The sequence below is a fragment of the Giraffa tippelskirchi genome, chromosome 11 (assembly GCF_054371585.1).
Source record: "Giraffa tippelskirchi isolate mGirTip1 chromosome 11, T2T-mGirTip1v1.2.pri, whole genome shotgun sequence".
Classification (NCBI taxonomy): domain Eukaryota; kingdom Metazoa; phylum Chordata; class Mammalia; order Artiodactyla; family Giraffidae; genus Giraffa; species Giraffa tippelskirchi.
The window spans coordinates 40119071-40134441 of record NC_137285.1 but is presented as its reverse complement, the minus strand read 5'-3'; the positions used below and the strand labels follow the sequence as shown (position 1 = coordinate 40134441).

The 15371-nt window shown below is 41.9% G+C and overlaps 1 long non-coding RNA gene and 2 pseudogenes across 1 annotated transcript; all 3 read right to left on the bottom strand.

Annotated features, from left to right (window-relative positions):
- Positions 1-3988: 3988 nt before the first annotated feature.
- LOC145525397 (uncharacterized) lies at positions 3989-9552 on the bottom strand. Its single transcript, XR_014068182.1, has 2 exons — positions 7998-9552; positions 3989-5826 (listed from the first exon to the last, which is right to left on the bottom strand). It is a non-coding gene; the product is annotated as an uncharacterized LOC145525397 (long non-coding RNA).
- A 3624-nt stretch (positions 9553-13176) lies between these two features.
- LOC145525206 (ferritin heavy chain pseudogene) lies at positions 13177-14372 on the bottom strand (annotated as a pseudogene).
- A 9-nt stretch (positions 14373-14381) lies between these two features.
- On the bottom strand, positions 14382-14562 carry LOC145527975 (U2 spliceosomal RNA; annotated as a pseudogene).
- Between the last annotated feature and the right edge of the window lie 809 nt (positions 14563-15371).

The following is a 15371-nucleotide window of genomic DNA, read 5'->3' as shown; positions in this document are numbered from 1 at the left end:
GCTCTGAGGGAGGGGCGGGGCGCCCGACGCACGTGGCTCTGGGCGGCCGGGGGCTGGGGTCGCTTTGCCCCGGGCCCCGAAGACCAGTTCCCTCGGGGCGAAGTGGGTAATCTGGGCGGTCGACCCCGGACGGCTCCCGAATGGGCTTTAGTGTCCCCCCACCACCACCGGGCCGTCGCTTCGCCCTGTGAAAAGGTTTCCCCCGGCGTTTTCGGGCACTGTGGTCACCTGTAATCTTGAGCCAAGTCCAAAATAAAAACAGTGTAATCTATAGGTAACTTTAAGAAACCTTTGACCCGGGACCAGAATTAGTGCATTTCCCCGCCCTTATTCCCACCCACAATTCGAAATTTTTAAAGTGCTTAGGAGTAAAACAGATAATACTAAGCCGGCTTAAAAAAAAAAAAAAAAGTTACAGGTTTTTGTCTGTGTCTTTTTTTAATTTTTTTTAAGTGTTTCAGCACAGGTGTACAACACACGGGTTCAGTTATATATATTCTTTATCACATTATTTTCCATTATAGCTTGTTACAAGATATGGGATATAGTTCCTTGTGCTATATATTAGGTTCTTGTTTGTTTGTTTGGGGTTGTGCTAGGTCTTTCTTGCTGCTAGGGGGTACTACTTTTCTATTTCCAATGGTCAGGTTTCTCACTTCATGGCTTCTCTTGTTGCAGGAGCACAGGCCCTAGATGCTCCAGGGCTGCAGTAGTTGCGGCTCCCTGACACTAGAGCACAGGCTCAATAGTTGTGGACCACGGGTTTAGTTGCTGGGCATTTGTGGGATCTTCCCTGCCAAGCTGCCAAGTCACTTTAGTCGTGTCCGACTCTGTGCGACCCCATAGACGGCAGCCCACCAGGCTCCACCGTCCCTGGGATTCTCCAGGCAAGAACACTGGAGTGGGTTGCCATTTCCTTCTCCAGTGCATGAAAGGGAAAAGTGAAAGTGAAGTCGCTCAGTCCTGTCCGACTCTCAGCGACCCCATGGACTGCAGCCTACCAGGCTCCTCTGTCCATGGGATTTTCCAGGCAAGAGTACTGGAGTGGGGTGCCATTGCATTCTCCCTGACCAGGGATCTAACACACGTCACCTGCATTGACTGGCGGATTCTTTACCAGTAAGCCACCAGGGAAGCACTGTTTTTTATACAAGGTTTTGTTTTGTTTTGCTTTGTAGAGAACCGTTGTTTATGAATTAACCTGTACTCCAATACTTTTTCATGGAATGGATATATGTTAATAAGGTACAAATATGTTTTGAGTTTTAAAATACAATAAGAACTTTCTACTTGGCACTCAAGTGAATGATACTGGTTTATTGGTTTCATGGGAGTTTATTTTATGAGTTAATAATGTTTTCGTTGCCCTACAAGTTCACTGAAAATGAGTTCATCTAGGTGAAAAAGTTTTCCCTGGGGGACTGGCCCCCCAAACCCCACAAAATAGCTGTACCTGACATCTGTTGGGACCTGGCTTTGGGTCCCTCCTGGCTTCCTTTAAGGGCCAAGAAATGTGTACAGGACTCACCTACCATGAGTCTTGTTTCAATCAAGTTAAACTTGAGATAAGTATATTTTTTGTTTACTCAAAACTTGTATTAGGTGTAAATTCCTTATTTTCGGAAGGCTAATAAACTATTCACTCATTACAACTATAAACAATAAAGCCTTTTCTTGTTTTCCACATCACTAATTTACAACTTACCCCATCCTAAGCAACCTTATAAACTTTTTTCCAGTCATTGTTCTTTAGTTGCTAAGTTGTGTTTGACTCTTTCAAGACCCCATGGACTGTAGCCAGCCATGCTCTTCTGTGTATGGGCTTTCCTAGGCAAGAATACTGGAGTGGGTTACCATTTCCTTCTCCAGGGAATCTTCCCGACCCCAGGATCGAACCCCCGTCTCTTGCATGGCAGGTGGATTCTTTACCTTTGAGCTATCAGGGGCGCCCGTTTCCAATTAAATAAGTGATTGTACTTTCACCTTAAAGTGTATTTCCAGAGAGGAACCATCTTTACTGGGCTTCCCAGGTGGCGCTAGCGGTAAAGAACCTGCTTGCCAATGCAGGAAATGTAAGAGAGAGATACAGGTTGGATCCCTGGGTCAGGAGGATCCCCTGGAGGAGGAAATAGCAACCCATTTCAGTATTCTTGTCTGGAGAATCCTATGGACAGAGGAGCCTGGCAGGCTACACTCCATAGGGTCACAAAGAATCGCACAGGACTGAAGCGACTTAGCACGCACCGTCTTCACTTACTCTTATTGGTGAAGCCTTATGTTTATACCTATCAACTAGGTGATCTTCTTGTTACAATCGGCCTTTTGGAATTTTCCAAGGTAATTCTTCAGTCTCTTTTACAAAAGCCTGTTAAAATGGTATCTGTTCTCAGTTCAGTTGGTCAGTCGAGTCTGACTCTTTGCAGCCCCATGGACTGCTGCACACCAGGCTTCCCTGGCCTTCACCAACTCACAGAGTTTGCTCAAACTCATGACGATCGAGTCGATGATGCCATCCAACCATCTCATCCTCTGTCGTCCCTTCTCCTCCTGCCTTCATTCTTTCCCAGCATCAAGGTCTTTTCCAGTGAGTCAGTTCTTCCCATCAGGTGGCCAAAGTATTGGAGCTTCAGGTTCAGCATCAGTCCTTCCAATAAATATTCAGGACTAATTTCCTTTAGGATTGACTGGTTTGATCTCCTTGCAGTCCAAGAGACTCTCAAGTCTTCTCCAACCATAGTTTGAAAGCATCAATTCTTTGGCGCTCACCCTTCTTTATGTTTGGACTCTCACATCCATACATGACTACTGGAAAAACCATAGCTTTGACTAGACAGACCTTTGTCAGCAAAATAATGTCTCTGCTTTTTAACATGCTGTCTAAATTTGTCATAGCTTTTCTTTCCAGGAGCAAGCATCTTTTAATTTCATGGCTGCAGTCACCATCTGCAGTGATTTTGAAGCCCAAGAAAATAAAGTCTGTCACAGTTTCCATTGTTTCACCATCTATTTGCCATGAAGTGATGGGGCCGATGCCATGATCTTCGTTTTTTGAATGTTGAGTTTTAAGCCAGCTTCCTCATTCTCCTCTTTCACTTTCATCAAGAGACTCTTTAGTTCCTCTTTGCTTTCCACCATAAGGCTGGTATCATCTGCATTTCTGAGGTTATTGATATTTCTCCCGACAATCTTGATTCCAGCTTGGGCTTCATCCAGCTGCCATGTACTCACATGATGTACTCTGCATATAAGTTAAATAAACAGGGTGACAATATACAGCCTTGGCGTACTCCTTTCCCAGTTTAGAACCAGTCCGTTGTTCCATGTCCAGTTCTAATTGTTGCTTCCTGACCTGTATACAGATTTCTCATGAGGCGGGTCAGGTGGTCTGGTATTCCCATCTCTTAAAGAATTTTCCACAGCTTGTCGTGATCCACACAGTCAAAGGCTTTGGTGTAGTTATTAAAGCAGAAGTAGATGTTTTTCTGAAACTCGCTTGCTTTTTTCGATGATCCAACCGATGTTGGTAATTTGACCTCTGGTTCCTCTGCCTTTTCTAAATCCAGCTTGAACATCTGGAATTTCTCGGTTCACACTCTGTTGAAGCTTCGCTTAGAGAATTTTGAGCATTACTAGTGTGTGAGATGAGTGCAATTGTGCAGTAGTTTGAACATTCTTTGGCATTTCCTTTCTTTGGGATAGGAATGAAAACTGACGTTTTCCAGTCCTGTGGCCACTGCTGAGTTTTCCAAATTTGCTGGCACATTGAGTGCAGCACTTTCACAGCATCATCTTTTAGGATTTGAAATAGCTCAACTGGAATTCCATCACCTCCACTAGCTTTGTTTGTAGTAATGCTTCCTAAGGTCCACTTGATTTCACATTCCAGGATGTCTGGCCCTAGGTGAGTGATCTGGGTGATTAAGATCTTTTTTGTATAGTTCTTCTGTGTATTCTTGCCACCTCTTCTTAATATCTTCTGCTTCTGTTAGGTCCATTCCGTTTTTGTTCTTTATTGTGCCCATCTTACATTGAATTTTCCCTTGGTATCTCTAATTTTCTTGAAGAGATCTCTAGTCTTACATTCTATTATTTTCCTCTATTTCTTTGCATTGATCACTGAGAAGGCTTTCTTCTCTCTCCTTGATGTTCGTTGGAACTCTGCATTCAGATAGGTATATCTTTCCTTTTCTTCTTTGCCTTTAGCGTCTCTTTTCTCAGCTATTTTACCATTTATTTAAATACAGTGGATTAAAGATGTAGATTCAGTTGAGAAGAAGGGTATGTGGAGTGGTTCCTGAAGTTAGATTCATATGGACTACTTAACCATGGTTGGTGGGTTTGTTTGTTTGCTCTTTTGTTGTCATTTCTAAGTGAAAAATCATAATGCTTTATTGAAGAAACACAAAAGGACTTTCTTGGCAATAAATTGTACTTGCAAGGAGAGAACTGGGGGGTTAGTGTGTATTCAAAAGGTCCTCAAAGAACTCAAGATGGTAGGGTATCTTCAGTCTAGTGCATTACCACTAATGTCAGTGAAGGGAGCTGGTTATTTGTTGTCCTCTTTCAAACTCGTGTTACTAACTCCTGCTTCCAGGTAACTGACTGTTGGAAACAACCTCACTTATCTCCTATTTGCTCCTCCATATCTGTTCTCCACCCCTCCCCTGCTCTTGTGTCAGGGAGAGCTGACTCCGCCTGGATTACACCTGTGATAATCCTTTGTCCTGCTTGGTATCTCTGTGGATTCAGGTAGTGGGAAGTATCTGCTGGAGATTCAAGGCCAGAAGATAGTGGGATCATAGTCCTTATTCCCCAAGATGGATCACCAAGGGTTGACTGCAGACTCTAAGCATTCCCTTTGCCTCTAGAGGCCTAAGTATAATAATAACCACTAGCCCTTGAGGTAGTGCACCATCCCTTGTTGGTTTTCCCTGACTCTTACCTGCACCTCTGTAAGTAATTTAACGTATGTGTGTGCTCAGTCGTGTTTGACTCTTTGGGACACTGTGTACTGTAACCCACCAGGCTCTGTCTGTCCCTGGGATTCTCCAGGCCAGAATACTAGAGCAAGTTGCCATTTCCTCTTCCAGGGGATCTTCCCAACCCAGGGATTGAGCCTCCTGGGGCTCCTGCATTGACAGACAGATTCTTTACCACTGAGCCATTTGTTGGGAAGCCCTCAAATAATTTAATATCTCTTCAAATTATTCAGTTTGTGCTTTCCACCTGATATCTGATGAGAACCTGACTGACCTCATTTGCCACTGCTGAACCTCTGTTAGGCTGTCATTTGGCATCTCCTCTGCCAGATTCTGCCTCTGCTTCTTAGTTCAAAATAAATGAAAAAAGACTCGATTTAATTTATTTTTTGTACCCCGATCACACAGATCATTAGCTATCCCATGAATTATTTGCCCTTGTGTAGGCTCCCTGTCTGGCCTGGAGAAACAAGTTATTTGATTCAAAATACTGCCATCAAGGCAATGGGGATGGGAAAACCAGCTACCAGTAGGAATGTGAGAGAGGTACATCCTTTAATCAGGTTTCCTTCCCTTTTCCCTATCTTTGTGAGTATACCACCATATAACCTAGTAGTGACCCTTTTGCTCCCTTAACCCTCACCCTCCATAATCTATTAATTTACAAATATCTCTCAAGCATCTGCCAAACAGTGTTCTAGACACTCACCAAGACCAGTTGATTGTACCTCCTAAGTGTCTATCACAAAGCATTACTTTCTCCACTGCCACCACCCTACTCCCTTTATGCTTCTGTAATACTGTTACATTGAAAAGACTAATGCTGAAGCTCCAATACTTTGGCCACCTGATACAAAGTGTCCACTCATTGGAAAAGACCCTGATGCTGGGAAAGATTGAAGGCAAGAAGAGAAGGGAACGGCAGAAGATGAGACGGTTGGATGGCATCACAGTCTTGATGGACATGAGTTTCAGAGAACTCTGACAGATAGTGAAGGACAGGGAAGTCTGATGTGCTGTAGTCCATTGGGTCGCAAAGAGTCGGACATGACTTAGTGACTGAATAACAATACTGTTACAACTTTTTAACTGGCCAGCCTCTCTCCCTCCACTTAGACTTATTTAATATAATTACTGTGAAGATTACATAAGATAATATGTGTAAAATGCTTACCAAGAGCTTAGCTCAATAATACTACCTATTTTTATTGCTTTTAAATGCATATGCTTAACCAAGCATTAATTTTACTGCATTACCAAGATTAGAAGTAGTCTGATCTTTTTTGTTTTTTGATGGGAAACTGGAATCTAGAACAGAAGTATAGGATTATCTTTTCAAAAAAGAAAGAATGGGTCTCTAAGGCTCAGAAGTAATGGAATATCTAAAGTAATTATACAAACTTGATGATCACATGTTCAAATGAACCTTTAAGAGGTGAATCTTGTTTTTCCTGTTTACAATATGTTAATATATATCTTCAAGGTACTTTCCAAAGTCCTAAAGTTCAAGGAGAAGATAAAACTGAGCCCAGAGATTTTTTTTAGACTTTTTTTTTTTGGTTGTGCTGGGTCTTCATTAATGCAAGAGGGCTTTCTCTAGTTGCAGAGATTGGGGGCTTCTCTTGTTGTGGAGCACAGGCTCTAACCAGACAGACTTCAGTAGCTGTGCATGGCTTAGTTGCTCCAAGGCATATGGGATCTTCCCGGACCAGGGATAGAAACTGTCTCCTGTGTTGGCAGGGGTATTCTTAACCAATGGATCACCAGGGAAGTCCCCTAGAGATTTTTTTTTTTTAATTTATATATTTTTGGCTGTGCTAAGTCTTCATTGCTGCATGCAGGCTTTCTCTAGCTGTGGCAAGTGAGAGCTACTCTCTGATTGTGGTGTACCAGCTTCTCGCTGTGTTGGCTTGTCTTGTTGCGGAGCACGGGATTTAAGATGGGTGGGTTTCAGTAGTTGTGGGGCACAGGCTTAGTTGCCCCTCTGTATGTGGGATCTTCCCAGACGAGGAATCGAACCCATGTCCCCCTGCACTGGCAGGCAGATTCTTAACTGCTGGACCACCAGGGAAGTCCCAAGTTTTTTTTTTTAACCACTCATAAAATAACAATTTTTAAAAAGATTTTTAAACTAGATATACTGAACCATGATTACCTCCTATTGCACAGCCTTAGAATCTGTTTATCATAATAATTGCTTTAATAATGAGTAATTCCAAGGTAAATAGTAAATGCTTCCACTTACCTCTAACCTTCAATGTAGGGTCAATGCTAATGTGCTTTGCTCCTTCCCTTCAATTAATACAACTGAGATATTCAATGTTAGATAAAGTGAGAATAAAAGCACCTTTAGAAAAATTTGCTCTTTTTTCCCCCCACCTTATCTGTATCATATAAATAGGTAAAAACACTGTGCTTATCATAGCTTCAAAACAAAACTAGGCTACCTTTCAGCCAGATTGCCATTCCTAAGAAGGTTGATCTCTCTACTTTTAGGTAGGTTTTAATACACCAGTTTAATGAAAGTGAAAGAGGAGAGTGAAAAAACTGGCTTAAAACTCAACATTCAAAAAATGAAGATAATGACATTCAGCCCCATCACTTCATGGCAAATACATGGGGAAACACTGTAAACAGTGACAGACTTTCTTTTCTTGGGCTCCAAAATCACTGCAGATGGTGACTATAGCCATGAAATTAAAAGATGCTTGCTCCTGGGAAGAAAAACTATGACAAACCTAGACAGCATATTAAAAAGCAGAGATATTACTTTGCTGACAAAGGCCCGTCTAGTCAAAGTTATGGTTTTTCCAGTAGTCATGTATGGATGTGAGAGTTGGACTATAAACAAAGCTGAGCACTGAAGAATTGATGCTTTTGAACTGTGGTGTTGGAGAAGACTTCTTAAGAGTCCCTTGGACTGCAAGGAGATCAAACCAGTCAATCCTAAAGAAAATCAGTCTGGAATATTCATTGGAAGGACTGATGCTGAAACTGAAACTCCAATACTTTGGCCACCTGATGTGAAGAACTGACTCATTGTAAAAGATCCTGAAGCTGGGAAAGATTGAAGGCAGGAGGAGAAGATGACGACAGAGGATGAGATAGTTGGATGGCATCACCAACTCAATGGACATGAGTTTGAGCAAACTCGGGAGTTGGTGATGGACAGGGGCGCCTGGTGTGCTGCAGTCCATGGGGTTGCAAAGAGTCAAACATTACTGAGCAACTGAACTGAACTGAACAAAATAGAAACTTTCAAAAGTTTAAGTGTCTTGCTTGAAAACTCTCAGCCAGTAGTGCCTAGGGTTGACATTCAACAACTGTCTGCCTTTCCTGCCACACTGTTTATTCTTTATGCTTTTAGAATAACTTGAAATAACACAAATAATAGTTAAATAATATTTAATCTTTTAAAAAGTGTTTTAAAAGTATAAGCTCAAGGAAGCATACCTTTTTCTCTTCCAGTTTTCAAAGAACAGATTTTAAAATAGGATATACAACAGATTAATAACCCTTCTGAATTCTTCAGACTGTCCAGTTAGATTTAATGTTAGTATAGCTTTATGAATACTGGCACAAATTCAAGTTCAAATCAGTGGTTGGCATAAGGAGAAGTAAACTTTGTAGAGAAATTAAGGAAAAGTTTTTATCACCTTCTTAATATTTATCATAGTTTATTATTGGCAAATTAATAAACCTAGATAGCATATTTAAAAGTAGAGACATTACTTTGCCAACAAAAGTCCGTCTAGTCAAGGCTATGGTTTTTCCAGTGGTCGTGTATAGATGTGAGTTGGACAGTGAAGAAAGCTGGGCGCCGAAGAATCGATGCTTTTGAACTGTGGTGTTGGAGAAGACTCTTGAGAGTCCCTTGGACTGCAAGGAGATCCTATCAATCCATCCTAAAAGGATCAATCCTGGGTGTTCATTGGAAGGTCTGATGTTGAAGCTGAAACTCCAATACTTTGGCCACCTCATGTGAAGGGTTGACTCATTGGAAAAGACCCTAATGCTGGGTAGGATTGGGGGCGGGAGGAGAAGGGGACAACAGAGGATGAGATGGTTGGATGGCATCACCGACTCGATGGACATGGGTTTGGGTAGACTCCGGGAGTTGGTGATGGACAGGGAGGCCTGGCGTGCTGGAATTCATGGGGTCGCAAAGAGTCGGACACGACTGAGCGACTGAACTGAACTGAATAAATATGCACTGGGTGCTTACTGTGGTCCAGTGGCTGGACTAGACCCCGGGAATACTCTGGTGAACCTGGTCACTGGTCAGTTCTGAAAGTTATACAGAAAGGCAGAATGCATAGTACAGTAGCTTTCATACCTTGTGACTGTATATACACACACACACACACACACACACACACACACACACACACACACACACACACATATATATATATACACACACACATAATTGAGTCGAAAGCTTCAAAACCAGTACTTATCCTTAGTAAGTAAGGATTTATTCTATTCCACTTTAATTTTTTTCAAGAAGCCCTAAATTTCTTGACACAGGTACATACACATTGTAACCTACAATTAAAAAAAAAAAAAAAGACAGTGGCATTGGTTAAAATGAAACTAGATTGCCCGCTCAGTCACTTCAGTCATGTCTGACTATTTGTGACCCCATAGAATGTAGCCCGCCAGGCTCCCCTGTCCATGGGATTCTCCAGGCAAGAATACTGCAGTGGGTTGCCATGCCCTCCTCCAGGGGATCTTCTCAACCCAGGGATTGAACCTGTGTCTCCTCCATCTCCTGTATTGGCAGGCGGTTTCTTTACAACTAGCACCCCTGGGAAGCCCATAACTAGATTGTTGTTGTTCACTCATCTGGGTTCAAATGGCAGCTCTGCCACTTCCTAAGAGCTGTTATTCAGTCACTCAGTTGGGTCTGACTCTGCAACCCCATGGACTGCAGCACACCAGGTGCCCCTGTTCTTCACCAACTCCAGAGCTCGCTCAAACTCCTGTCCATCGAGTTGGTGATGCCATCCAACCATCTCATCCTCTGTCATCCTCTTCTCCTCCTGCCTTCAATCTTTCCCAGCATCAGGGTCTTTTCCAATAAGTTACTTCTTTGCACTAGGTGGCCAAAGTATTGGAGCTTCAGCATCATTTAATTTTAATTGGTTTATGTTGTGTCCTCAGGCTGCGTCATTTTTTCAAAAGTTGTGCCCTGCCCTCTTCCCTCCTGTTTCATTTATGGTCCACCTTGGAACTGTCATAGTGCCTGTGGATGTTTCATTTAGCTTGCTGATGTGTTACAATGAGCCTATATGGCAGCTCAAGGTTTAGTGGAAGGTGACTCATCTGCCTTGAACCTATTTTCATTCTAATCAGTTTATGTCGTGTCCTTGGGCTATATCATTCTTTTAAATGTTATGCCCTGCCCTCCTTCCCTCCTGTTTCATTATTATTATAATAATTATTATTAGAGGAAACTAACAAAGAGCAAACAAACTCAGTAATTACAGATTATTGATAAATGTTATGAAGGAAACATATAAAGAAGGTAAAATTTAACTGAGAATTAAAGGATGAGAAGAAACAGGCCCTGGGACAAGTATTTCATTAAAATGAAAGAAGTTTAGTGTTAAGGTTTGAAAGAAGATGAGTGAAGAGGGAGTGTTTTTACCAAGGCCTGGTAAGAGGACTGTAGCTAGGACACAATAAACAAAGCATGGGTTGGAGAGATTGGAGAGATAGCCTAAGGCAAACCTGCAGCTTCCAGAGGTGGTGAAAGTGAAAGTGTTAGTTGTTCAGTCAGGTCTGATTCTTTGTGACCCCATGGACAGTAGCCGTCCAGGCTCCTCTGTCCATGGAATTCTTCAGGCAAGAATACTAGAATGAGTTGCCATTCCCTTTTCCAGGGGCTCTTCCTGACCCAGGGATTGAACCTGAGTCTCCTGCATTGCAGGCAGATTCTTTTCCATCTGAACCACCAGGGAAGCTATAAGTGGTAGGGCTTGAATTTTATTCTCAGAGTAATAGAAAGCCACCAAAAAGTTTCTATCACTGAAAACAATTGCTTCAATATGGAAAATAAAGGGAGATGGGCAGTGGCAAAAGCCAAAATGTGATAAAAAGAAGTGATTGTGGCAATCCAGGAATGAAACATTGGTGTGGATTCAAGTTGTGGCAGCACATATGGCAGTAGAGTGACTAAAGATTCATTTTGGAAATAGGACTTGCTGATCTAATAGCTGTTCGAAGTAGGATAAAAAAATCAAGTTCTAAATTTCTCCCTAGAATAACTGATAGGGGTTGAGATAGGAGTGGGGGTATAGACACTTTGCCTCATCTTCTTAGTATCTTTAGCATGTAATTAAGTCAGATAAATTTTTAAGAATTGACTGAGTGTAAAATCGGAGAGAATCAAAATGTGAGGAATAAACATGAAAATCAGGTTCAACCTCATTAGAAATTAGGGGAAAGCATGAGAATTCCCAGGCAATTTAGTGGCTAGGACTCCAGGTTTCCACTGCAGGGGTCACTGGTTGATCCCTGGTTGGGGAACTAAGATCTCAAGAGCTTTGTGGCATGGCAGAAAAAGAAAGAAAGAAGTCAGGAAAATACAAGTTAAAACCACTATAACCCATCAGTGTGGCTACAAAAAGGTCTGACACTTTCAAAATTATTGATGAGGATGGGGATTAATGAGAACTTTTACACAGTAGTAATATAAACTAGCACAACCATTTTGGAAATCTGTTTGCCAGTACATAGTATGGTTGAACATGAACATATCTCTGACCCAGGCATTTTACTCCTATGTATATACCCAACAGTAACTTGTTCACCAAAAGACATGAACCAAATGTTCATAGCAGCATTAGTTTGTTTTTGTGTGTGTGTGTGCGGGGAGGGTCATGCCATGGGGCAGGTGGGGGATCGAACCTGTGTCTCCTGCAGTGGCAGTGCAGAGTCCTAACCACCAACCAGGGAATTCCTACTAGTATTTCTTGCAATGAGAGTATTTTTGAATTTGAACATCTCAAAGTTGTGATAGACATATCTGTCCACCATAAAGTGCACAGGCATGAAGATACCTCCTAACTCTTAGTCTCCATTGTTCTTGAGTCTACGATGACCAAACCTGTCTTTCCATCAAAATTTGCCTATCGAGGACTTCCCTGGTAGTACAGTGGATAAGAATCTGCCTGCTAATACAGGGGACATGGGTTCAATTCCTAGTCCAGGAAGATTCCACATGCTGTGGAGCAGCTAAGCCTGTGTGCCCACAACTGCTGAGCCTGCATGCTCTGACTACTGAAGCCCATGTGTCTAGAATCTGTGCTCTGTAACAAGAGAAGCCGCTGAAGTGAGAAGCCCATGCTGCAACTAGAGAAAGCCCGCACAAAGCAAAGAAGACTCAGTACAAGCCAAAAATAAATAAATATATAAATAATATTTTTTTAAAAAAAGATTTGCCTATACAGAAGGGATTTATGGATTATCTTGATCAGGACTTGGCTAACTGTAACCTCTGGATCAAATCCTGTCCACCACTTATTTTATACAGGTGCAGTGTAGGAGTAGTTTTACATTTTAAAATTTTAATTTGATTTTTATTTTATACTGGAGTATAGTTGATTTACAACGTTGTGTTAGTTTCAGGTATACAGCAAAGTGATTCAGTTACACATATTCTTAGATTCTTTTCCCATGTGGGTTATTACAGAATACTGACTGGCTTTTACATTTTTTCCATCTTTTTTGTTCCTTTTTTTTGGGGGATCTTTGTATATTTTTAAAAAATAAAATTGTACATATTTAAGGTATACAGTATGATGGTTTGATATACATAAGCATAGCAAAATGACACCGCAGTCAAGCTAATTAACATAGTTTTTCCTCACATAGTTACCATATTTTTTTTATGATGATAGCACTTAAAATTTATGCTCTTAGCAAATTTCCAGTATTTGATAGTTTTTTTTTTTTTTTAATATCCATTTTATTTTTTTTGGCTGTGCCGGGTCTTAGTTATGGCAAGCAGGATTTTTTGTTTGTTTGTTTTGGTACCAAATTAGTTTATTTGAAGGAATGGTACTAAAGAAAGAACTTAAGTAGATGTTTTGGTACAACTATAGAAAAGATGAATATAACACAAATATGCATGTACTGCCTTGGTGACCAGGAAAGTCACCCCTGTGGCTACAGGAAGCCAACCTGAGGCTTAGCTCTCACTGTGTCCCAGGGTGTGCTTGTCAAAGAGGTACTCTGCCATGCCAGATCCAGGGGCCCTGATCTTGCGCAGATTGGTTTTCTGGTCACCCAATTCTTTGATGGTTTTCACCTGCTCATTCAGGTAATGAGTCTCAATGAAATCACACAGATGGGGGTCATTTTTTTCAGTGGCCAGTTTGTGCAGTTCCAGTAGTGACTGATTCACACTTCTTTCCAAGCATGGTGCACATTCCATTGCATTCAGCCCATTCTCCCAGTCATCACGGTCTGGTTTCTTGATATCCTGAAGGAAGATTCGGCCACCTCGTCGGTTCTGCAGCTTCATCAGTTTCTCAGCATATTCCCTCTCCTAATGAGATTGGTGAAGAAAGTATTTGGTAAAGTTCTTCAAAGCCACATCATCGCGGTCAAGATAGCATGACGTGGACAGGTAGACATCGGAGGCGCAGAGCTCCAGGTTGATCTGGCGGTTGATGGCGGCCTCCGAGTCCTGGTGGTAGTTCTGGCGCACCTGCGACGGGGATGCGGTCGTCACCGCAGGCGGCTGAGAACAGGCGGTGGTGGTGGCGGCTGTGCGGAACTGGAGCAGCGCTGGGACCTTGGGCCGGTTGGAGGGCGCTGTCAGGTGGTGAGGAGGGCTGGCTCTGAGTGGCCGGCCGGGGCGGGGGACGAGCAGGCGGGGGAGGAGCAACCGGGGGAGGAGCAACCGGGTTCCCTTCAAGCACTGTTGACGCAGGAAACCCCGGCGACTCTCCACGGAGACTGTCCATGCAAGATTTTTAGTCGCAGCATGAGAACTCTTAGTTGTGGCATATGGGATGTAGCTCCCTGACCAAGGATTGAACCCGGGCCCTCTGCTTAGAGAGCCGAGTCTTAGCCACTGGATCACCAGCGAAGTCCCTGATACAATGTTAGGAACTGTAGTCATCATGTTGTATATCAGATCTCTAGACTTAATAAACCTAACTTTTAAAATACTTTTCTCCATTCATTTTCCTCCCCTTCCCTCCACCCTACTAGACTCAGTTATTTGCTTGTTTTCCAGCAACTGTCAGGAACGCTTAGAAGTAATGCAGGAAAACCTGAGAAAATCAACTTCCTGAGCTAGCTTGCAGACAGCTTACAATGAAAATCCCACTCCAGGACAGGAAAGGGCCAGTTTCTGCCTTTTGGTACTTCAAACATTGTCCCCGACGGGGGTGCACCATTCCTGGAAGTACTGCAATATCAGGTCGTGAACAGAGCAAGTTCCTATTCCAACCCTCTGCTTCAAAAATCCATTTAATATATTGTCCTCGGATAGAGGATGTATCAGATATTAAACTGATAAGAACAGATACTATACTTGATCTTAGCCAGAAGGCTGAGAAGCCATAAATTCACCTTTAAATATGATAATGGCTGGGGTCAATAGCTATTAGCTTGGAATTTGACCTCCATCAATGTAATAATAGCATATTGCACAAAAATTTAGAAGTCTAGAATATATTTGATGCAAGCTTTAAAAATGTTGGACCTTAGACATCTTTTCAAGGTTCCCCCTCCAAGAAAACCAAAGCCATAAAGTCAATTGTATAAATGACTAGCTTTTCAGAATAAAAATCTAGCTCCTTCTGGCCTCAGCATCTTTTCTAGCCAGATCTTTCAGCCTAAAGGCCTGAATCTTAATTTTCCTCTTAACTTGTTATTACATTTTTAGTATTAAAAAGTAAAAGGAAAAAGTTTTTGTGGTACATAAAAACTATATGAAATTTAAATTCCAGTTCCATAAATAAGTTTTATTGGGATGCAGCATGCTCATTCATTTATGTACTGTCTGTGGCTGCCTTTGCACTACAATGGTAGAATTGAGTACTTGTGACAGAGACCATATGTGGTGTTTTCACCACTTTGTACTATTGCTAAAAGGCAGATATCCACAGAGTAGAATCTAATCAAATGTGATAAATGGCTTCCAAAGGATGATGAATATGTTTAATTAAAAGCATTTGCTTTAAATGGATATCAGTTGTTTGGCAGCACATATCTGCATGAAAAGTTGCTTTTAAAGTTGAAATATGTAAAATTTCGTTACAGAACAGCATTTACAGATGACTATTTGGAACAGATTTTGGTGTAGATTTGGTGTTTTCTGACACCACCCACAAATTCTATTTCCTATCTCTCCTATACCACCTGGGTGTC